Raw genomic sequence first — 24864 nt, forward strand, 5'->3', positions numbered from 1 at the left:
ACAAAAACAGGCAGGAGTTGCAATCCTAGTCTCTGATAAAACAGACTTTAAACCAACAAAGATCAAAAGAGACAAAGAAGGCCATTACATAATGGTAAAGGGATTAATTCAACAAGAAGAGCTAACTATCCTAAATATATATGCACCCAATACAGGAGCACCCAGATTCATAAAGCAAGTCCTGAGTGACCTACAAAGAGACTTAGACTCCCACACATTAATAATGGGAGACTTTAACACCCCACTGTCAACATTAGACAGATCAATGAGACAGAAAGTCAACAAGGATACCCAGGAATTGAACTCAGCTCTGCACCAAGCAGACCTAATAGACATCTACAGAACTCTCCACCCCAAATCAACAGAATATACATTTTTTTCAGCACCACACCACACCTATTCCAAAATTGACCACATACTTGGAAGTAAAGCTCTCCTCAGTAAATGTAAAAGAACAGAAATTATAACAAACTATCTCTCAGATCACAGTGCAATCAAGCTAGAACTCAGGATTAAGAATCTCACTCAAAACCGCTCAACTACATGGAAACTGAACAACCTGCTCCTGAATGACTACTGGGTACATAACGAAATGAAGGCAGAAATAAAGATGCTCTTTGAAACCAATGAGAACCAAGACACAACATACCAGAATCTCTGGGATGCATTCAAAGCAGTGTGTAGAGGGAAATTTATAGCACTAAATGCCCATAAGAGAAATCAGGAAAGATCCAAAATTGACACCCTAACATCACAATTAAAAGAAATAGAAAAGCAAGAGCAAACACATCCAAAAGCTAGCAGAAGGCAAGAAATAACTAAAATCAGAGCAGAACTGAAGGAAATGGAGACACAAAAAACCCTTCAAAAAAATTAATGAATCCAGGAGCTGATTTTTTGAAAGGATCAACAAAATTGATAGACCGCTAGCAAGATTAATAAAGAAGAAAAGAGAGAAGAAACAAATAGATGCAATAAAAAATGATAAAGGGGATATCACCACCGATCCCACAGAAATACAAACTACTATCAGAGAATACTACAAACACGTCTATGCAAATAAACTAGAAAATCTAGAAGAAATGGATAAATTCCTCAACACATACACCCTCCCAAGACTAAACCAGGAAGAAGTTGAATCTCTGAATAGACCAATAACAGGATCTGAAATTGTGGCAATAATCAATAGCTTACCAACCAAAAAAAGTCCAGGACCAGATGGGTTCACAGCCGAATTCTACCAGAGGTACAAGGAGGAACTGGTACCATTCCTTCTGAAACTATTCCAATCAATAGAAAAAGAGGGAATCCTCCCTAACTCATTTTATGAGGCCAGCATCATCCTGATACCAAAGCCTGGCAGAGACACAACCAAAAAAGAGAATTTTAGACCAATAACCTTGATGAACATTGATGCAAAAATCCTCAATAAAATACTGGCAAACCGAATCCAGCAGCACATCAAAAAGCTTATCCACCATGATCAAGTGGGCTTCATCCCTGGGATGCAAGGCTGGTTCAATATATGCAAATCAATAAATGTAATCCAGCATATAAACAGAACCAAAGACAAAAACCACATGATTATCTCAATAGATGCAGAAAAGGCCTTTGACAAAATTCAACAACCCTTCATGCTAAAAACTCTCAATAAATTAGGTATTGATGGGACGTATCTCAAAATAATAAGAGCTATGTATGACAAACCCACAGCCAATATCATACTGAATGGGCAAAACCTGGAAGCATTCCCTTTGAAAACTGGCACAAGACAGGGATGCCCTCTCTCACCACTTCTATTCAACATAGTGTTGGAAGTTCTGGCCAGGGCAATTAGGCAGGAGAAGGAAATCAAGGGTATTCAATTAGGAAAAGAGGAAGTCAAATTGTCCCTGTTTGCAGATGACATGATTGTATATCTAGAAAACCCCATTGTCTCAGTCCAAAATCTCCTTAAGCTGATAAGCAACTTCAGCAAAGTCTCAGGATACAAAATCAATGTACAAAAATCACAAGCATTCTTATACACCAATAATAGACAGAGAGCCAAATCATGAGTGAACTCCCATTCACAATTGCTTCAAAGAGAATAAAATACCTAGGAATCCAACTTACAAGGGATGTGAAGGACCTCTTCAAGGAGAACTACAAACCACTGCTCAAGGAAATAAAAGAGGATACAAACAAATGGAAGAACATTCCATGCTTATGGGTAGGAAGAATCAATATCCTGAAAATGGCCATACTGCCCAAGGTAATTTATAGATTCAATGCCATCCCCATCAAGCTACCAATGACTTTCTTCACAGAATTGGAAAAAACTACTTTAAAGTTCATATGGAACCAAAAAAGAGCCCACATTGCCAAGTCAATCCTAAGCCAAAAGAACGAAGCTGGAGGCATCACGCTACCTGACTTCAAACTATACTACAAGGCTACAGTAACCAAAACAGCATGGTACTGGTACCAAAACAGAGATATAGGTCAATGGAACAGAACAGAGCCATCAGAAATAACGCCACATATCTACAACTATCTGATCTTTGGCAAACCTGAGAAAAACAAGCAATGGGGAAAGGATTCCCTATTTAATAAATGGTGCTGGGAAAACTGGCTAGCCATATGGAGAAAGCTGAAACTGGATCCCTTCCTTACACCTTATACAAAAATTAATTCAAGATGGATTAAAGACTTAAATGTTAGACCTAAAACCATAAAATCCCTAGAAGAAAACCTAGGCATTACCATTCAGGACATAGGCATGGGCAAGGACTTCATGTCTAAAACACCAAAAGCAATGGCAACAAAAGCCAAAATTGACAAATGGGATCTAATTAAACTAAAGAGCTTCTGCACAGCAAAAGAAACTACCATCAGAGTGAACAGGCAACCTACAAAATGGGAGAAAATTTTTGCAACCTACTCATCTGACAAAGGGCTAATATCCAGAATCTACAATGAACTCAAACAAATTTACAAGAAAAAAACAAACAACCACATCAAAAAGTGGGCGAAGGACATGAACAGACACTTCTCAAAAGAAGACATTTATGCAGCCAAAAAACACATGAAAAAATGCTCACCATCACTGGCCATCAGAGAAATGCAAATCAAAACCACAATGAGATACCATCTCCCACCAGTTAGAATGGCAATCATTAAAAAGTCAGGAAACAACAGGTGCTGGAGAGGATGTGGAGAAATAGGAACACTTTTACACTGTTGGTGGGACTGTAAACTAGTTCAACCCTTGTGGAAGTCAGTGTGGCGATTCCTCAGGGATCTAGAACTAGAAATGCCATTTGACCCAGCCATCCCATTACTGGGTATATACCCAAAGGACTATAAATCATGCTGCTATAAAGACACATGCACACGTATGTTTATTGGGGCATTATTCACAATAGCAAAGACTTGGAACCAACCCAAATGTCCAACAATGATAGACTGGATTAAGAAAATGTGGCACATATACACCATGGAATACTATGCAGCCATAAAAAATAATGAGTTCATGTCCTTTGTAGGGACGTCGATGAAAGTGGAAATCATCATTCTCAGTAAACTATCGCAAGAACAAAAAACCAAACACCGCATATTCTCACTCATAGGTGGGAATTGAACAATGAGAACACATGGACACAGGAAGGGGAACATCACACTTCGGAGACTGTTGTGGGGTGGGGGGAGGGGGGAGGGATAGCACTGGGAGATATACCTAATGCTAGGTGACGAGTTAGTGGGTGCAGCGCACCAGCATGGCACATGTATACATATGTAACTAACCTGCACATTGCGCACATGTACCATAAAACCTAAAGTATAATAATTAAAAAAAAAAAAAAAGAAAGAAAAGTCAGCACTCCATACTCAGGTTTTGCATCTGTGAATACTATATTTTTGATCTGTACATTTGTCAAAAAAAATTTGCATATAAGTAAACCCTTGCAGTTTAAATCTGTGTTGTTCAAAGGTCAACTGTAAATCTTAAAATCCACTCGAAAACACTAATGCTCCAATAGAAATGTTAGCAAAGAAATATGAGCAAGTAAATTCAGGCAAGAAAATATTGCTAATAAACATGTAAATAAAATTTAGCCTCACCATAAAAAAAAATAAAAAATAAAAAAATAAAAATTTCCATGTATATATAAAATATTGATTCCTCAATTACTAATAAAAAATGTAATATACTGTTGGAAAACAGCACAGCATATAACTGATAATGTTTTATCTTCAGGTGTTATTCACCTGCCTTTTATTCTAATAACACATAAAAATAGAAGTAATTGGGGAAAAATGAAGAAAGGACACTTCTAAGTATTTTTCTAAAATAATTAGCAACAATCGAATGCTACTATTATAGTTGATAGGAGGGTGTGCTTTAATGCATATCTCCAAAATCATTAATTCAATACAACATAATTCATACAATAAATGTCAATGAATGATACTCATTCACCATAGCATTTCCAATAACTATTTTGTGTCAAGCACTGTTTTAGATGTTAGAAATTCAGAGGCAAATAAAACAAACAAAAAAGAATCTACAAATGTGGATCTTATATTCTCCTGAGAGAGACCAGAAATAAACTAAAAAGATTGATATTCTGTTAAATTTTACATAGTAAAAGTGTTATAAAAAAAAATCAGTGAAAGTAAATAGAAAAATGCAAGAATTGTTTTTGTTTTATTTTACTTTGCTTTGCTTTTTTGAAGTTTGAGGGGGCATTTATTGAGCAGATAAAAGAATGATGTGAGGGAGAGGAGCACATAAGAATCCAGAGGAATCATCCCAGGCAGATGGAGCCACAAAAGTGGAAGCGCTACACCAGGAATATCTTTAGTGGACAGGAAATCAGAAAAGAAAAGCAAGTGTGTGTGTGTGTGTGTGTGTGTGTGTGTGTTTGTGTGTGGAAGGAGAGTTGGTTCATGAGGGCCTGGCTGAATGAATTATGTAAGGTCTTCAGGCCATAAGAAATTGTTTTTACTCTAAATAAAGCATTGGAAATTTTTGAACAGGACTTTTAAAGGGCCACTGGCTTCCTGTGTGGAAGATGAAATAAAGGGGAAGAAAAGTGAAAGCAAGTTAGAAGTCTAATATAAAAAGTAAATAAAAATGCAGAATAAAGATGAAAAGGTCTTGTAATAGGATGGCAGTATGAAGGGAGTGCTTGAGAAATACCATTAAGGTGTTGTGAAAAAGTGGCTGATTTCATTCTTGCTGTGAGAGATGAGAAATGACTATTCATCCGTAATTTTTCATAAATTATTACCTGAACAAACTCTTTAACAACTATCTCTTGCATAAGCATGTCATTTTAACGAATAAAAACATAGACTATGAATGACAGAAGTTATACAGCCTTGTTATTTTAAAGCTTCTTTAAGAATAATTTCGATATTATTTCATTTGCAGAAAATTGTAAAAGAAAAACAGAATTTTTGAATTATGTTTTTTTGATAATATTTCTAATACAATTACCATTGACTTTTATCTTACAACTTGTCTAGGTAGAAAAATATTTTCCCTCTAAACTTGAGAATATATTTAAAGGAATTTTAACTGGTTGTTATAATTACAATGAGTCAAGTCAAAATTAGTGAGATAAGTATCACAATATCAATGAATATTTTCAGATTCATTTTTTGACAAATATAGTTAACAAATTTAAGCAGACACAAATACTATACTGTACCATAGACATTTTTACAAATGTAATTCATGTAACATACACTTTTAAGTATCAGGCTGACAAAGATTAAATATTACCCAAAAAACTCAGCTTGTCCTTTTTATTTAAATATCCCTAGAGCAAAATTCAATGCCAATGTTGATAGTATGTAGAATACCCCAAACAAGGAGTTTTGTGGCCCATTCCGCAGTCCCAACACTTTTTTTTTTTTATTATTATACTTTAAGTTTTAGGGTACGTGTGCACAATGTGCAGGTTAGTTACATATGTATACATGTGCCATGTTGGTGTGCTGCACCCATTAACTCGTCATTTAGCATTAGGTATATCTCCTAATGCTATCCCTCCCCACTCCCCCTACCCCACAACAGGCCCCGGTGTGTGATGTTTCCCTTCCTGTGTCCATGTGTTCTCATTGTTCAATTCCCACCTATGAGTGAGAACATTAGGTGTTTGATTTTTTGTCCTTGTGATAGTTTGCTGAGAATGACGGTTTCCAGTTTCATCCGTGTCCCTACAAAGGACATGAACTCTTCATTTTTTATGGCTGCATAGTATTCCATGGTGTATATGTGCCACATTTTCTTAATCCAGTCTATCATTGTTGGACATTTGGGTTGGTTCCAAGTCTTTGCTATTGTGAATAGTGCCGCAACAAACATACGTGTGCATGTGTCTTTATAGCAGCATGATTTATAATCCTCTGGGTATATACCCAGTAATGGGATGGCTGGGTCAAATGGCATTTCTAGTTCTAGATCCCTGAGGAATTGCCACACTGACTTCCACAATGGTTGAACTAGTTTACAGTCCCACCAACAGTGTCAAGGTGTTCCTATTTCTCCACATCCTCTCCAGCCCCTGTTGTTTCCTGACTTTTTAATGATCGCCATTCTAACTGGTGTGAGATGGCATCTCATTGTGGTTTTGATTTGCATTTCTCTGATGGCCAGTGTCAACACTTCCAATCAGTGAACACAAATGGAACCTGTTCATCGTCGAGAACTATTCCACTCTCCAAAATTTTTAATCCATCCTTGCATGTTAGGCTTTCTTTCAAGAGTATATCACCCAATATAAATCTTTAATTATAATCTCCATGTGAATATTTTCCAAATCCAGATATCTATCTTGTCCTTTCTCCCCTCTCTCTCTCTATATATGTATACATATATATATATACATATATATAGAGAGAGTTTATTTGGGATGGCACTCATAGTCTGAAACACAACTGACCACCTTTCTTTATCAAAAATTCTTCTCGGTTTGTTTCCTATGCTTTTAAAGTATGCCATATATTCAGTCACAATGGCGAGAAATTTTTTAAAAATATCTTTAACTTTCAATCTGTCTTTCATATTGTTCTCTACCCTGTATTACTGATATGCCCTGATACGGACATATCAGTAATATCTAGTAATCTAGTCCTGATATGGACTAGATTTTTACTGTCTATGTATTTTTCTAGTTCAAGATCTCCTCATCCCTAATCTGGACAATTACAAACATTTTCTAACTTTTCATCCTACTTTCAGCCCGTTTTTTCTATACAACATCTCACACATTGCTATCATGGTTATTTTCCCAGATATAGCTGGATTCCAGCTTTTTTATGCCACTTCCTCATAAAATAGACTATGAATGCTACCCCTTGCCATCAGAATATATTATAATTCCTTATGAGATACAAAGCTTACTAGTGAGCTACAACCTCAACTTTTTCAGAATATTGTTAACATTTTATTTAACTTATAATCTTTATTGTTCTATTTATAATCTTCACTTTGATTGTTGATCCCTGTCCCCACGGCACTATAACACACAGTCTCAGTTAGTAACTCTATCACCTTGAATTAGACACACACATGAATATGCGCATACACATACATATATACAGTCCTTCTTTTTGAATGGAGTGCATGGAATAGTGGCTGTAGAAGGTTAAACTACAGGCTATCACATCCACCTGCGTATTTAACAGATCTAGAAACTTTTAAAACAAGCTTATTAAGAGAGGTGACATAGTAAAATTTAGGTGTTGTGAAGGAAAAAATAAATGTTGAGTTAAAGCCGTAGGGTCCCTACTCTCCAGCTTCTGGTCACATGGCATGATAATTTACAGTCAGGCATCTGTGGTCTACAGATGGTTGTGGCCTTGCCCTTACTGGAAATGTAGTGCTACAGGTTCCTTCTGGAACAATACCAAAATCTGCAACTGCCTCGAAAGACTGGGTTGAAGCCTTAGAGATGGCAAGGTGAAGCCAGAGGGATTAGAGGTATTGAGCTTGGGGAAGCATCCTAAAAAAGTTCATGTTATGAAAAGGTTAGTGGCCTTCGTCTGTGACTAAAACTCATACCTTTCCTAGAGCTCCAGTCCTTTTTCTAGTTATCCTGCACAGAGCATCACTATCCATACAAATAGTACTTTATACTTTAATTATTCCAAAATCCTTGTCACAATAAAGTAACTCAAATGATCATTGTTTCAAATATATTATCATACTTAGGGATACATTTTATTGATCAACATATATTTTTATGTAGACTAAGATAATTTATAAGACCCAAACACATCCAAATCCTAAACACGGACAGTTTTCAGATCTGTAACCTTAGGAGAAATCATATCAATAGGCTGCAGTACCAGAAAATAAATTTATTTCACTGACATTTTGCTTTTATTTTCCCACGGTGCAAATGAACAAACAAAACTAAGAAATTTTACACATACATTCATTGCTGTGGTCTTGCCACAGCATAGATTAAATCGCAATAGATATATGTTTGAAACATTTGATTATGTCATAGTGAATTTTGAGACAGGAAAAGGAATACTTCTACTCTCAAAAAAAAATTCCATGTCTTATGAAATGGAGGTTTCAAAGTAAAATTAGATCAGTACAGTTTATATTTATTATTCAATGAAATAAAAAACAAGTGCCTACCTATCTCGAACAGTAGGAGAAAAGAGAAGATACAAAATTTGTGTCTGAGTTAACATTTTAAATCTCTGCAACGTGTATTTAGTTTTTCTTTTTTACTCTCTTCTCTCATTGAAGCAGGACTGTATACATACAGCTAGGAGAAACATGTACAGTATATAGAGAGATAAACAGAAAGACATAGACAAAAAGAGTGGGAGAGGAGAGATGAAGGGGGAGAGAGTGCCCTGGGTGGGATCTATGTTGTAATGTTATTAAAAATGAAAAATATAAAATTATTATAAAAAGTAAAAATGGCCAGGTGCGGTGGCTCACACCTGCCACCCTAGCACTTTGGGAGGCCAAGGCAGGTGGATCACGAGGTCAGGAGATTGACAGCATCCTGGCTAACATGGTGAAACCCCCATCTCTACTAAAAATACAAAAAATTAGCCGGGCATGGTGGCGGGAGCCTGTAGTCCCAGCTACCAGGGAGGTTGAGGCCGAGATCATGCTACTGCACTCCAGCCTGGGCGACAGGGGTGACAGAGCGAGACTCCGTCTCAAAAAAATAAAAAAACAAACAAAAAAAAATGTATATTGTTTTATTTTTACTTATAGTAGTACTTTATTTGAAAACACATTTCCAGCTTGACATGTGGAACTTACCATTTATGACTTTTCATTTCACCTATACTATCCAATGCCACAAACCATATGTGGAGATTTAAATTTCAATTTAACGATTTATGTAGAATAAAATTAAAAATTTAGTTTCTTCATCATACTAACATTTTAGGTGCTCAGTAGCTACATGTGACTGGTGGCTCTAATATTGGACAGCAATGGGCAGCATTTGTAAAGACTGTCTTAGATACCACAGAATTCCTTAATGCACCTTGAATTATTACATTTAAAAGAAGTTCTTATGTTTTTTTCTTGACAAACTTGAGAAACATTTTTAACTGTAGCAGAAAAAGAAAGAAAATTTATTCAGTTAAAAAGAGAAAGCTTCACTCTAATATTCAGGTCTTCTTATACATTTGGTTACCATAGCTCACAGAAGAGAATACTTTCAAAGGAGAATTACTCACTTGCTCACAATTGAACAAGTTATAAAAAAGCTCAAAGATAATAAACAAGAAGTTTTTGATGAACACAAATATTCTCCGCTAATTAAAATTTAAAAAATGTGTTTATGCTTTAGAAATACCTGAAAACCTTCCACAATTTAAAAATTATTAAGCAGCATTTGTATGTCATAAGACATTTGTAAATTTATCTCTTTTTCAGTCTTTCAAATGCTATAGGACTAGGACAATTAAAAAACTTAACTGACTGAATAAATTAAAACATTATTATGATCAATATAACATCACAAATCACTGTCACATTCTCATTAATTTTAGTAAGTGCATTTTAAAAACAATTATAGTTTGTATTTATTGCATACCTACTATGTAGATGATCTCATTTAGACCTCATTACAACCCTATGTTTGTTAACTTTATTTTCTGATGGATAAGTCAAGGCTCAGAGCAGTTAGCTAACTTGCTCAAGATGACATTTCTAGTAGTGCAGCTACGTTTTGAAATCTGGCAGATCATCTCCAAAGGTTCTACTTAAAAATTGCTATGATAATACTGATGTTTTGTTTATTCAACAGACATTTGAGCCTCTCTTTTATGTGTGTGTATGAGTGTGTGTGTATGTGAATGTGTATGTGTATATGTGTATATACATACCAAGCACTGTCCATTTCTTTTCTTCCCTAAAGATATAACAGAAAATGAAACACATACAGATACACACAAATACATACACATACCACACACAAATACATACACATACCACACACACATTTTTAAAACTAAATTGAAGATGTACATTATATATTTTAATTTATAAGGATCATGTAGATATGAATTATGAAATTTAAAATTTTTCTAAAGGTACATATTTAAAAGCACTTAGAACCATGTTTTAGTTCCAGCAATTAAATGGCTTCGTTAAAAAGAAATAACACTTTTTATATGTAGTTTTCTTTTAGAAGTAAAATCTGATCAAGTAATGAAGAGGTAGATGAAAAGCAAATGCTATAGGTTATCTTTTGCAATAATAATAAATATAACTTTGAACAAATACTTAATGATAATTAATTACAAATATATAATTTCACAACATGTCAGCTTTGCTAAAATTCTGTCACGCAAAAGGGAATTCTTGACTCTAATCTGGAAGCCTTGTACCAAATATTTAGTATGCATATGACATGTTTGTGAAGACTTAACTACCTGAATAATGTATTTAATCAAGAAACTTGAATGCAATGTGTTTTTCAATGTCTGCTGATTAGGAAAAAATATGATCAGCTTCCCAAAACTTAAAATTCAGAGCTAATAGTATGTATCATGTTCATTTAGAGTTTCGATGTAAGTCTTAAAATAAAAATTAAATCTAAAACTTCAATATGATGTCTGTTTTAATTCATGATGCATCCTTTCAACTTCATAAATAACAGTGAACAGTAAAAAAGAGATCTTCAAATTAATAAAAATAATATATAATTTTTTATCATAATTCTTTGATGAATAAAATCCCTACTTGGAATGCCTTTCTCTTTTTCTTTTTCTCCTAAACTATGAAAGAAACTCTGATAAATATAAAACTTTTAATATAAAACTATTATACTGTTTAAACTTGTTTGTTTAAATGTTTATTCTATACATTTCCCAGGACACTATTGTTGAGGAAGAAAGGGATCGCACATGGGAATTTGTAACATGCCCCATGTAATGGTTAATATTAAGTGTCAACTTGATCGGATTAAAGGATTCAAAGTATTGTTTCTGGATGTGTCTGTGAGAGTGTTGCCAAAAGAGTCAGTGGAATGGGAGAGGTCAATGTGGGTGGTCACCATCTAATCAGCTGCCTGCATGGCTAGAATAAAGCAAGCAGAAGAAGGTGAAAGGACCAGACTTTAGGCATCTTCTCGCCTTCATTTTTCTCCTGTGCTGGATGCTTCCTGCCCTCGAACATTGGGCTCCAAGTTCTTCAGCTTTTGGACTCTTGGACTTAAACTAGTGGTTTGCCAGGGGCTCTCAGGCCCTTGTCCACCACTGAAGGCTGCACTGTTGGCTTCCCTACTTTTGAGGTTTTGGGAGTACTGGCTTCCTTGCTCCTTAACTTTCAGACAACCTATCATGGGACTTCACTTTGTGATCGTGTGAGTCAATTCTCCTTAATAAATTCCCTTTCATATATATGTATATCCTATTAGTTCTGTCCCTCTAGAGAACCTTCACTAATACACCCCATCAGTTAGATTACATGAATTCTAATTCATTCTTCTCTCATTCCTAAAATGTTCTCTTCCTCCAACCAGTGCCAAGGATGAGGGACAGAAAACATTGCTGAAATAGTTTAAAATACATCACAATGTGCAATGATTCTCCTGCTCACTGATGTAATTGCCATGGCTATTGTCAAGGTACTTACGTATATTTCCCTCCAAGACAAACTTCCCTCCAAGACAAATAATTCCTTCTGAATACTTTATTCATCTTTCAGAAAAGGAAAACTCACTTTTCAGTGCATACTTTAGAAAATCTGGCACAAGTCACTCCCCCCAAAATAACTCTTTCCCCCAAAATAAGTCTTTCCTAATCTTTACCGTAGGGCTGCAGCTTTCTAGTTTGAGACATTATACTGTATTTCTTCAGAGAGATTTTGTATGAACCTCAAACAAACAAACATGAGTTCCAGGTAGCTTCTACTTCTTTAGTCAGTTTTCCTAATTAATTATTTCTATCAAAACTTGCTATATGCCTATTCTGTTCCAGGCACTGTGCCTCAAATATTAAATATAAAGGGGAACCAAATCTAATGAAACTTAAGCCAATGGGACATTAACAATAATCAAATAAAGACATAAGTGTCAGGGCACTTCTTTTTTAGGAGGTTTTCTAAGTGCTCCTCATTTATGAAAATTTTGCAGCACTTGCAAATTTCTGATCAATCTTCCCAGCATTGGATAGGAGGCAGAGAACACAAAATCCCTAGTGACATCACTGATGTTATCTGGGATGTGGCATGCTTCCTCCTTTCACTGTTCACACTATAGTGCCATCAATGTATTTAAAATCCAGCTGAGACCGGGCGCAGTGGCTCACACCTGTAATCCCAGCACTTTGGAAGGCCGAGACAGGCGTATCACGAAATCAGGAGATTGAGACCATCCTGGTTAACACGGTGAAACCCCATCTCTACTAAAAATACAAAAAATTAGCCGGGCATCATGGTGGGTGGCTGTAGTCCCAGCTACTTGGGAGGCTGAGGCAGGAGAATGGCATGAACCGGGGAGGTGGAGCTTGCAGTGAGCCAAGATTGTGCCACTGCACTCCAGCCTGGGTGACAGAGCGAGACTCCGTCTCAAAAAAAAAAAAAAAAAAAAAAAAAAAAAATCCAGCTGAATCATTCAGGATGTTAATCCTTTGTGAAGTGGATATGGATTGGGTATAGATTTTGGTGTGTCGGCCAACTAGAACAATTCCCATAGTAGCAAATCCCCTCAATTCTTCTCATGACTTAGTGAATTTGGACTGGAAATTCACATAAGGAATCCTCTGCAGATACAGCCATTGTGCGAATATATTTCTCTCAGAGTACACAAGTAACTATTGAGATCTTCTGGAAATGGCTAGTAAAATCGTATCTTGCCATGCACATAATATTGAGATATCTACTTTCTGAATTCAAAGGCAAGAATTCTTAGTCATTACTCTCAAAAGTGTCAGCACATTCGAGTGATTATGTGTTCTATGAAGTAACCAATACATAGGTTTTTAATATGTTTCACAGCTACTATATGCAATCATAGACAAGCCACCTCAACAGTTTGTACTTTCATTTTCTCATTCATAAAACAAAGATAACATTTTGTAAAATAACATAATCGATGTAAAACATTGAAAGCACTGCCTGGCACATGATACATACATATGAAATTATGTTGTTTGGTTGATATTAACTATATATTAATTGATACATAACAAAAATGATGTACACCAGTTCTAGGATTTGGCTGCTATGGATAGGTTTTGTGTATGATACATGAATTGAAATTTATTTTTATAGAAACACAACTTTTAAAATCTCAGAAAGGCCTCTATATATGTCAGATATTTAACAAGCCACTTAAAAATATGTTTTTTACAATATTGACTGTATTATCACAATACATGTGGGGAGGATAACACATAAACCATTGCCTTTCACACATTCTCACTCACAGCTACCATTTCCAGGAAATTACTATCTTAAATTTTGAGCTCTATGTACTTCTTTTCATTTCCCTTACCTAGAATTTCCTAATGTAATGCCTTAAACTTCTCAAAAAATCAGCACCACCCTATATTACCTTAGAGGCATTATGAAAAACATCATGGACATGATGAAAAACATTAAGGAAAACAACAGTGACATGTTCTCAGCATCTACACAGCCCCCTCACACAAGTCTCCTTAATATTTGTCACATGGCCACTATTTCCTCTCATATAATAGACATTAGCAATATAAAGATAAATACATCTCTCCCTTGCTGGGCTCATCATCCACCAGGCAGATACATATGATAAAGCATCTATGATAAATAGAGGTAAGTCCTATTAGCATCGCCACAAAGGGTACAGAATGAAACATAAGTTCAACTGATTGAGTCAAGTCCCTTCATAATGAAATAACATTGGAGATGTGATCCAAAGGGGACACGTTGAAGGGAGAATATTTCAGGAAGAGAGACCAGCCCAGTAAAAGTAAAGCTATGTAGGGTGTAGTTCCAGCTACTAAGAAGGCTGAGGCAATAAGATTATTTGAGACCAGGAATTCAGGACTTTATTGCATTATCTTCTTGCCTGTGCATGGCCACTGCACTCCAACCTGGGCAAAATAGAAAAACCATGTATCTAAAAAAAACAAAAACCTACAAACAACAACATCAAAGATGTAAAAATGTGTGTTGTAATTGGGGGAACACTGAACAATTCATTTCAGCTTGGTGTAGAACACCTGGCAGAAGGCACAGGCAATGAGATTGCAAGGAAAGTTGCAGTCAAGTGTTAATAAGGAAAGGGCAATATTTGCACACACACAAAAGAAACAGATCTTAGTAGAATTAATAGACCATAGCAGAGCTAGCATGAGGTAAGGATGGACGTATAAAAAATTACAAAGAAAACATTTGCGAAAATTACACATGGATAAACTAATGGTGGACATTGACATGAAAAATGGATGGATTAATGAGAGAGAATTGCAGAATGATTTTACTAGATATGGCGACTGATTCCAACTTGGAAGAGAAAAAGAGAGATAAGCATAAGAAAAATTAGAATTGTCACAGATTGAAATAATTTGGAATGAAAATTTAGTTCTACAACTTGCACATAATAGGTAAAACCTGCATAGTCACAGCTCAGATAATGCACAATAACACTATTTAACTAATACCTCTGAATTTGTTTTATGTGGCCTATTTTGATTTTGCAGCAGAAAACAGCTTTCAGATATCCTAGTTCATTCTGACTAAAATAATATATATTTTAGGTCAATAGTCTATTAAATTCTGGTACAATTAGCTCAGACACTGTCAGAACACCTTTCATCTTACTTCTTTATTCAAACATTTTTGTCTCCCATGTATATTAGTTCTGTTTCTATTTTTATGGGGTTTATGTGTTTGTATCTCTAAGATATTAGAAAGTATAGGAAGAATGGATTAGCATACAGACATGTAGGTTTTTGGGAAATTTAAACACATAGTACTTCTCTTTGCACAACCAAAAGCTTAAAAATTGAATCCACATGAAAGTTGTCTCCAGAGGAAACCTGAAGAGAAAATTGTCACCAGTCACCAAGCCAGATTGGTGCAGGAGCCACTTACATGGGCTTATTGGGGCCAGTTATGTGAAATTCTTCACATTTCCCTGTTGATTGACTTCATATTCGTAGCTTGAAATTAGCCATGGTGGGCATATTTACACTAAGATAATTTTATCAAATGCTACATGTAAGATTTCCCTCCCCTTCACCCCTAGAACAGGCTATTAAACATTTACTAGCTTCATCTAACTATTCTTCCTGGCCATTTCTCCATTTTTCTTCCTCCAGGACTCAACAGCAACAAGCATGTTTGTGGTGCTTGTACTCAGAAAACTCCCAGTGTTAAGTGGATGTAGGTTTTCTCAATTCATCAGTAATTTCCAAATCCCTGGAATGTTCTTTTATCATTCTAGTGTTCTCTTTCATCAGGAAATGATTAGTGAAAGGGGAGAAGATAAACTTTCCCTCAACATGTCCATCACAGAATGGGTCTCTTCATGAAAGCTTCATGGCAAAAGCCAGAGCACCAGTTCTGAATCTGCCAAACCATGTTCTTTTATGATGCCCTGCCCCCCACTTGCGCTTAACTGTGCTGTCCATGAGAAAAAAAAAATCCATTCTTCTGTTTTGGCCTTAAATATAATTTATGTTTGATCTGATGATGAGAAATGTCATGGAAATCTAAGATTAATTTCTGCATACAAAATTTATTGTATTTCTTAGTCTGTCATACATAACAGTATTACAACTTAAAATTTTATAAAAACACAGTAATAAAATCACCAAAATGTTCAGCACTTTGAGTATGTAAAAAAAATGTTTTATATTTTATTCTTCAATAGCACTTAATGAGTAGTGTATGTCAACTATGTGTTAGGTGCTTATGTTTTATGACCAGTGACCTTAAGGGCCTCACTGTTTAGTGAGGAAGACAAAATTTAACTACTCAAAGTTTAGTAATAAAAACAATTATCAAAAGAAAAAATCACTGAGAAGTTGAACGGATTAAAATAGGTATTTGGAAAATAAAGGAAAGCAGATAGAATATGAATTATTATTCATAGGGAAGCGTAAGGAAGGGACTTTGTAAATATGTGAGAGATAATGTGGACTGGTGATGGTCAAAACTAATCAGAGAGTACAGGGAATTGGGGAATAGGGTTACAAAGAGATAGAGGTTAAAGTTTACAAAGTTTCTTGAAATGCAGTGAATATAGGGCTTGATATGAAATATAAAAGCGATATAAATTATTAGATGGCAGTGGCATCATGAAAGGAGCTGTTAGTAGAAATATTTCTTCCCCACTCCTGATGTTGTCTTCTATGTGGAAGGCCTCTTCTTGTCCCTCACTCTTTTTGTCCCAAGAGTCCCAGAGTTTAACTGATTTGTAAACTGAAAAATAATATTTAAGTTTACCGTCCCACATTAATAAGCCTGCCTTTAACCTCCCTCTGGTCCTCCTGGATGAAGCCACTTCCCTGGGGTCTGGGCCAGTTTAGAACTTTCTCTGCTTTAGGTTGATAAGTTTGCCAAATTCTTGGGTTTGGGTATCAGTCATATTTAATTAGATTCCTCAACATTGTCTTCATTGGTATATTGATATTTTGTCATCCAATTTGCTTTATGTTTTTGTCTTATTTTTTAATTTGTTGAGAATTTGAGAAGAGAAGAAGCGTGTCTTTATCAGACCAGTTAACAGACCCTCACATGAGTATGTCAGGAAGAATAGTCTGGTAAATTGGTAAATTGAGCCAAGTATGGAATGGAGGGTAAAGATGCAGCTAAGCAGCTAATTAAAAAGAGATTTCAGTGTTCAGTCATATGTGAAATTGAACAAGGTGTGGCTTTAAAAATAGAGATGAAAAGTACATTTCCCAGAAAAGAGAAAGAGAAATTCTAATGTGTAAAAAATAAAGAATATGTAGAATTTAGAAAATCAAAAATATAGCTTTGTGCACTTGAAGAGTAGCAGTTCATTAAAGAACAGTTTGGTCTCAAAAGTTTTTTTTTTTCTTTTTTTGTACATATGTCTTCACTTATTTAAAAATATGTTCTTGGTTGAGGCTTATGATTTTTAATCATGCATTAAAATTTATCATGTCCAACTATAATGAAATGTTTTCAAAACAAGTTAATCAACATTTGCATTTCCACCATTAGCTTACTTCTTAATTGTGGTTCTAATCAAAACTGAATAAACTTTACCAAAGAAGAAAATTTACAGTCTTTACATATACTGAAAGATACAGAGGAGTCTGCTAATTAAGTTATAACAACTTTTCCCAAGTTTACATTTGTATCAGAGAAAGAAATAGAGGGGAGGAAAGCAGGATAGAAAATCTAATACAACTAGTTTCTCCCTAGTAAAAAAAAAAAAAAAAAAAAAAAAAAAAATGCCTGGACAAATTTGTAACTTGAGTTCCTCTTCATGAAATGTGTTGCAGTAGGCCAATCATATTTCATTTGGGAGGTCTAGAATTGCAGTTTCAAATAAGGTGTGGAGGTTTGTAAATCAAGAGAGAAGAATGCTATACTTCATAGTGGCTCACATTGGTAGTTATTTTATGAAATGAGGTTTATAACGTTAGCGATGAAAAGGTGAATTATCCAAATCACCTAGTTGTTTCCCTCTAGTATTACCTTCAATAATTGTTTAAATCATTCAGATAGGCTTTACCGTGTCAACAGTATCATTGAGATCAATAAAACAGTAATAATAAAAATAATGATATTCAAAATGACATTATTTAATTATAGATTACTACATGTCAGATATTTTCTCTAAGCAATACTGTTGATTTTAACTATATCTATTTTGAATCTCTTAAACAATAAGTATACATTGTGTGTTTGTGTGTGGGTATGCACAGGCATATGCAGTAAGTGTTGAAAGTCTTTCTCCTCCAGTAAAACAATGAAAAAAATCTTTGAATTTGATGAAGCTGCTATTAGCATAGTAACTGGATGAAAATATAGATATAGTTATGTTAAGACATTTATGTATAACTCTCTTTTTCATGCTATTATACTTTTTAATAAATTCAGAAGAAATAGAGTTGTTTAGCTTTCATAAGAAGTACTCTGTACCTTTTAAATTTGTAAAAACTGTCTACGGCCATGCCATCCTGAATGTGCCCACAGTTATCTAAGTTTATAAAAACTAACATGACTGCAGTGGTTAGCTAATGACATGAGTAAGTAAATGAACTGTGAAGATTAGGAAGGGCCAAGATGAAATGGGAGAGATTGAATTACAAATTAACAAACTGAAAGAAAAACTCAAGTTGCAAAAAGATAGTCTCAGAGACAGCAGTAACACCTTCTGGCTATAGTCTATTTTCATCTTTCTCATCCTAATGTTATCAAGAGAAAAACAGTCTAAGATGCAACATAAAAATTTCAGAGACAGAAGAAATCTTCCTTTGAGGGCAGGTAAGCCAATTAATATTCTGCTTTGTAACAGATTATATATCCCAGTCAAGATAGAAATCGATGACTTGTAATGTTTTATGTTTGTTTATTTTTTGTAAATATAGAAACATAAGTTATCATTATCCAAAAGTCCCATAGATGCAAGAAACCAAATCAAAATATACCAGAATTAAAAGGGTGTAAATAAAAAACTGACACTTCATAATATCGATTAGAGGTACAGACTCTGGAGCCAGACTGAAGATTAAACCATGTCTCTGAACTACTGGGCTGAATAACCTTAAGCAAGTTACTTAACCTCTCAGTTTCTCCATTTCACCATCTAGAAAATAGGAATAATCAGAGTACATACTTTATAATGAGGGATATAGTGAGGGATAATGAGGATTAAGCGTATTACCAATAATACTATCATTCTTTATGACCATGTTTACACTACGTAAAACCTACTTAAAACTTGAATAAAGAAAATTTTCAAGCATATTTAATTATTTAATTCTTTATAATGCCTGAAAACCTCATAAAATCTAATTCATATCAATCATTGGGGTGAATTACAAACCATTTTCTATTTGTTAAACAGACATACGTAAATATCCTCAATGGTGTTAAGGCTTGAGAAAACTACGATTTGTTTCCATAATTCAAAATAATTTGCAAAAATCAAATAATTCAATAATAGCCTATCTAGGGTATTTTCTGAAAATATTACAAAGACTTTTCAAATTGTCAGGCTATTCTTGTACATTCACATTTACATCATTTTTATGTGAAGTGCAGTACAATTCATACATTAACCTAATACTGAGACCTGCCATACAGAACTTTGTCAGAACTTAAAATCTGGTTACAGTATTAAGTTAATAGAACACTAATGAAACTGAAATGCTGTTGAGATCAGTTCAAAATGATTTTATTTTTCCAATCACTTCACTTTTTTGTTGCTTGAGATTTTCATTTGGACTCAGGGCACAGAAGATTCTTTCCTTTTTATATTTGCACAATAGGAATAAAATGCTGCAATGACAAAACAGAAATTAAAATAATTAATTTGTACTAGTACTTGGGACAATTATAGACACTAAGAAAGGAAATAAATCATAAGGGCACCATTTTTATGAATATGTAGAGGGCTGTAGATATGAATTATATATAATTAATATATATACTCAGTCTTCTCATTTATTTTATTGTAGAGAATTGGGTCATTCAGATTACAGTAGTTAATGCAGAGCACCTGGACTTAGTGTGCAGATTATGCAACTCAAAAAATACTAGCAAAATTTAGAAATCAGATGGAGAAATGAAAATTCTCAATTATCTTCATGATTCAAAAGGCAGACAAGGTTTATTTTAAAAGTACATTAAAAAATAAGATATATTTCTGTGCTGTGTAGGAACAGAAATAAGAATGTGTTAATTTATACTTTATTGTTCATTGACATATTTGGCAAATACAAAACTAGTGTTTACAACCATAGTTATAAGATAAGCATATACACAGTAGACAAAATAAGCTAATTTTCAGATAAAAGGCACTGTGAAAGGATTAGCAAAGCACATGCTCTTATGTCTTTCTTGTTGAAACACATCTATTATATCATGTATCAATATATACTCTAAAGTTAATCAACAAACCTTATATGAAATATTTATTAAAGAACTGTGACTTTGCATGCATTGTGCAGTGAATGCAAAGCTCAAGAATAGAACAGATTGATATTATAAACTTCTGTTTATAATACTGGCAGGAACACTCTGAAATACCTGTTACAAATGCAAAAAAAAAAAACCATCTCTTTGATTATTCAGAGAACACATACTATCTCATGTAAAAGAGTAAATTGATGTAATTTTTGCTAGAATTTAAAAAATAAATTGTAAGAAAATACCTGCTCTTTTCTATTATTCTTTAACTGTGTCTTCAGTAGTAGTTTGTTCTATAATTTAGCCAATTTGCCTATGTTTTATTTTTCCTTGTCTCCTGCTTCCAGTGCACTATTTCCCTTTGATTGAGGAGTCGCTATGACAGAAGATAATGGAGCTTATGGCACTCAGTGGGGAGCCTGTCACTGCTGACTCTGGCTGCTGCTTTTGTATTTCTTTGCATGTACTCCTCTGATTTTCTCAGGCACAGTGAGAAACAATTATAAAAGCCATGAGCCATTATAAAATGTTATACAACCAAATGGTTATTTTTAAGAGCCTTTCAATCTTCTAGGTCTCTTTGTTTATCCATAGAAGTGGTAAATTGTATCATTATTTTTCATTCAAGCTGTAGCATAGGGAGGAGAGATTGTTTTCTGCCTTTGGGGAGGCAATCTTATGTTGTGTACAGTTTATATTACTTTTTATTTTACCTCTCATCTCATCAATCAAAAATCTTATGCATCTTGTATCTTCTATGCAAAGTCTTCCTTTTCTGACCTGGCTGAGGTTGTCTGCTGTTAATTCCCATGTCAGGACCAAGACATTTTTTGAGGATGATCTGGTAGAGATAACTAGTATTCACCAATATCCAGTTCTCATTCCCTTTCTGCACAAGGAAGACAATACTCTTTAGCCCACTTCTATATGAGATTGGTTCAGAAAACCAGTCTGACCAATGAAATATGAGGCACATGATATCTATCCCTTCTGGAATGTGGAAAATGTCACTGATGAATCCCTACAGTTTCACTCCTGGCATAGCAACCAAGGATACCTGATGTCCTAATGATGCAGCTACAGAATTTGATATTTCTGTAAGTCTTTGTCTCCCAAACATACATACCATTGTTTAGACATATAGGACATGTAGTGGAAGTTAGCATTTGTCTTTTGTTTCCTAAGCCACAGAAATTTTAGCTAAATTGTATTTAGAAATCCTTTCTAATACAAACTAGCCAGATATATGGTTATGGCAGGATTAAAACATGCTGTAACACCCATCTCTGTATAGCCAATTCCTAGAGAAAACCAAGGAGAGAAGGAACTAAAGAAGTACAGAGAAAAATGTAACCTAGATAAAGAGGCAGTGGGACAATTTGGAAGGAGAATAAGCTTGGATTCTAACCCTACTAACTTAATACTGTGCCATTCAACAAGTTATTTAATATTTTGACTCTCATTTTCTTTAGCTTTAAAATAAAGGATAATATTATCTTGATAAACTTATAATGAATTTCAATACAATATTAACATATTGAAAAGCCAAATGATACATGTATATGTATGTGTGTATATATACCTAATTCTATGTATAGATATAATACACATACACGTACGTCTATCCATCTACCTGTGTGTATGTGCATGTGTAAATGACTTATCTTTTCTACCATTTATTGTTTTACACTAGGCTCTCTAAGTCTTAACTTTGTCATTTGTAAAATGGAGAGTTTGACAAAAATATCTGATATATAGATTGTTGTAACCAGTAAATGGTATATTGAATACAATACAAACTGCAAAGTCTATAAGATATTGGATACTCAAATAATATTAGCTATTATACTTATTATTATAGTCCGATAAATATGTTAAAATATATAGGCTAATTGGTAAAACAATAATACATAAAAACTTTTATCCTTTCAAAATGGTAGAAAGTTTTTTTTTTTTTTTCTCACTAGCTTAAGATGTCTTTTAACACAAGTTTGAATACCTTCAGTTTTGCTATTTATTTTAATGTTCTCTTTAAGGTTAGTCAGCATATTGTTAAAAAAAAAAATTGAGTTCACACTATCTTGTTGAACTCTTCAATACACTTTTATCTCTCAGAAGAAACCCAGTTAGTCTAGGGACTGTTGAAATTTAAACTGGTTGTGTTGCTGCTAGGCCAAACTCAACCCTCCAATTTGTGCAAAAAGTAAAGTGAATGTGAAGTAAAGTGAGTGCCAGGTTAGAAACTACACATTCAAAGGTAAAATCACACAATGTATTTTTTGACAATTAAGACTATACATTATTAATATTTTTCCCTTAGCATATAATATCACCCACTCATTGTGATTAAGTATTATAAATAACTTTGTAAATGCAATGTATCACTTAAGATACATTTTCAGGACTTATAGGTTCTTTTTCAGTGTTCTTCATTTTCCTTTTTAGATACTTTTTTTCATTCCACAAAAGTAAAATTTATTAATTTCTATTAAGTGTTCTTGAGTTATTCTTTGCATGACCAATGTTAAATAATGCCAGCAGACAAGTGAACATGATACCAAAATAAACCATATCATTTAGGTCCTGTTTTTTAAAAAAATGCAATAGACTTCCGCTATTTAATCCATTGTCTTCAACCTCATGTTTCATTGACCAATTTCCATCCCGAGGCCCTTACACGAAAATATAGCAATGCTCTGTACAACACAAATAAGCATAAGGGAAGCAAAAAGTAAATATAATATTTTATCATATGTTTCCTATAAGCAGAAATGTTTTAGGTAAACTTTTTGGCAAGAAACAACAAATAATTAGTTTGGAATTAAAAACCAATGAGAAAAAATTTAAATCTTCTAGATTCTTTGATCTAACTTAGTGGCAAGTAACAACTCTGAGAATCAATCATGTAGCAAAACATATAGTGTATAATCAGTGGTTTAAAATTATGGTCATCCAGTATCTGAATTCTCTAAGAAATGTTAGCCAAAATAATTTTGCATCAAAGTGTCAAATCCAAAACAACTTCCCACAAAAGTCATGTTTATTGACCTTATTTTGATCATGTTAGCAAAAATTGATTGACTATATGTAAGTGTCCTTTTTTCTCCTATATAACTCTATATTTGAGAAACTATAGCAAATATTAAATCTGACAAATGCTTACAATAGAAAGACTTTACCCATACTGTTAAGATGGATAACTTTTTTATAGTTTCAAATAAATTAAGAAAGTAACTTGTTGAGTCACATAATATTCATAGCTTACAAAAATGCAACTGAATTTGTGATAAATTAAGGCACTTTTAGATTTATATTTATTATACCAAAAGTTCACCTTGGAATCCTGGATTGATAATAATATTAATTTGATGAAAAAAGACTGTTTTCTCACGTGGATTTAAAAAAATTACTTAACAGATATATAGATAGATCTAGATAACAAATCCTATTTGTTTTTAAATTACTTGGGCTGTTTCAAGGATATTAACCATAAACTCATTACATTCTAAGGGTGAAAATTCAGAAGGATTGGTTGAATACCAAGCCATTTTCTGGCGTGATTTAACATTATTTTATAAAATTTAATACTTATACCCCTTTGAGTTACGATATTTTCATGTCATAGTTTTTCTATTAAAGTGCGTGTGTGTATGTGTGTGTGTGTGTGTGTGTATGTGTGTGTCTGTTGTGTTGTTTTTTCTTTTTCATTTTTTGGTGGGGGGATGTTCTTCATTAGGAGGTAGCATAATGTAGTTAAACAACTTTACTCCAGAATTTCACAGACTTGAATTTAATACTGGCTCAATAACTTAGTATTTACTGATTTTGTTTGACTTGTTTGGACTCTAAGTGACTGAATATCTTCACCCACAAAATAGGGTTTGTGAAAGTCATTGATTCAAAGGGTGTTCATAAAAATTAAATCAGATTGTGAATCAAAATATTTAGCTCATTTTCTAGCACTTGGGAACAATAAACTATAGCTAGCACTGTGATCACAGTTCTATTTCTGAACCCACAATGTTAAATGCTTACTATTTTTCAAAGTGTGTACAGTTTCACAATACATGAGTGGATGACTGTGTCATCTAAATGTTTATCCTACGTGATGTTTTGATTTTCTATTCCACAGTCTTCTATAATCATTTAGATAAATTCTGTACCTTTGTAATTTTGAAATTTTGAGTGACATTATTTTCTGGACCCTAAAAAATCATTTGTATATACTTTATATATTTTATCACTACATTGTTTATTTTGATTTGTTTGGTCAATATAAATTT

General features: G+C 33.9%; 1 long non-coding RNA gene across 1 annotated transcript in view; it reads left to right on the top strand.

The window, feature by feature from the left end:
* Positions 1-18883: 18883 nt before the first annotated feature.
* Positions 18884-24864, top strand: part of LOC129031712 (uncharacterized) — an 86967-nt gene continuing 80986 nt past the window's right edge. Inside the window, exon 1 of the long non-coding RNA XR_008501100.1 lies at positions 18884-18934. This is a non-coding gene — a long non-coding RNA (uncharacterized LOC129031712). The remainder of the gene's footprint in view (positions 18935-24864) is intronic.

Source organism: Pongo pygmaeus, chromosome 11 (genome assembly GCF_028885625.2).
Source record: "Pongo pygmaeus isolate AG05252 chromosome 11, NHGRI_mPonPyg2-v2.0_pri, whole genome shotgun sequence".
NCBI classification, from domain to species: Eukaryota; Metazoa; Chordata; class Mammalia; order Primates; family Hominidae; genus Pongo; species Pongo pygmaeus.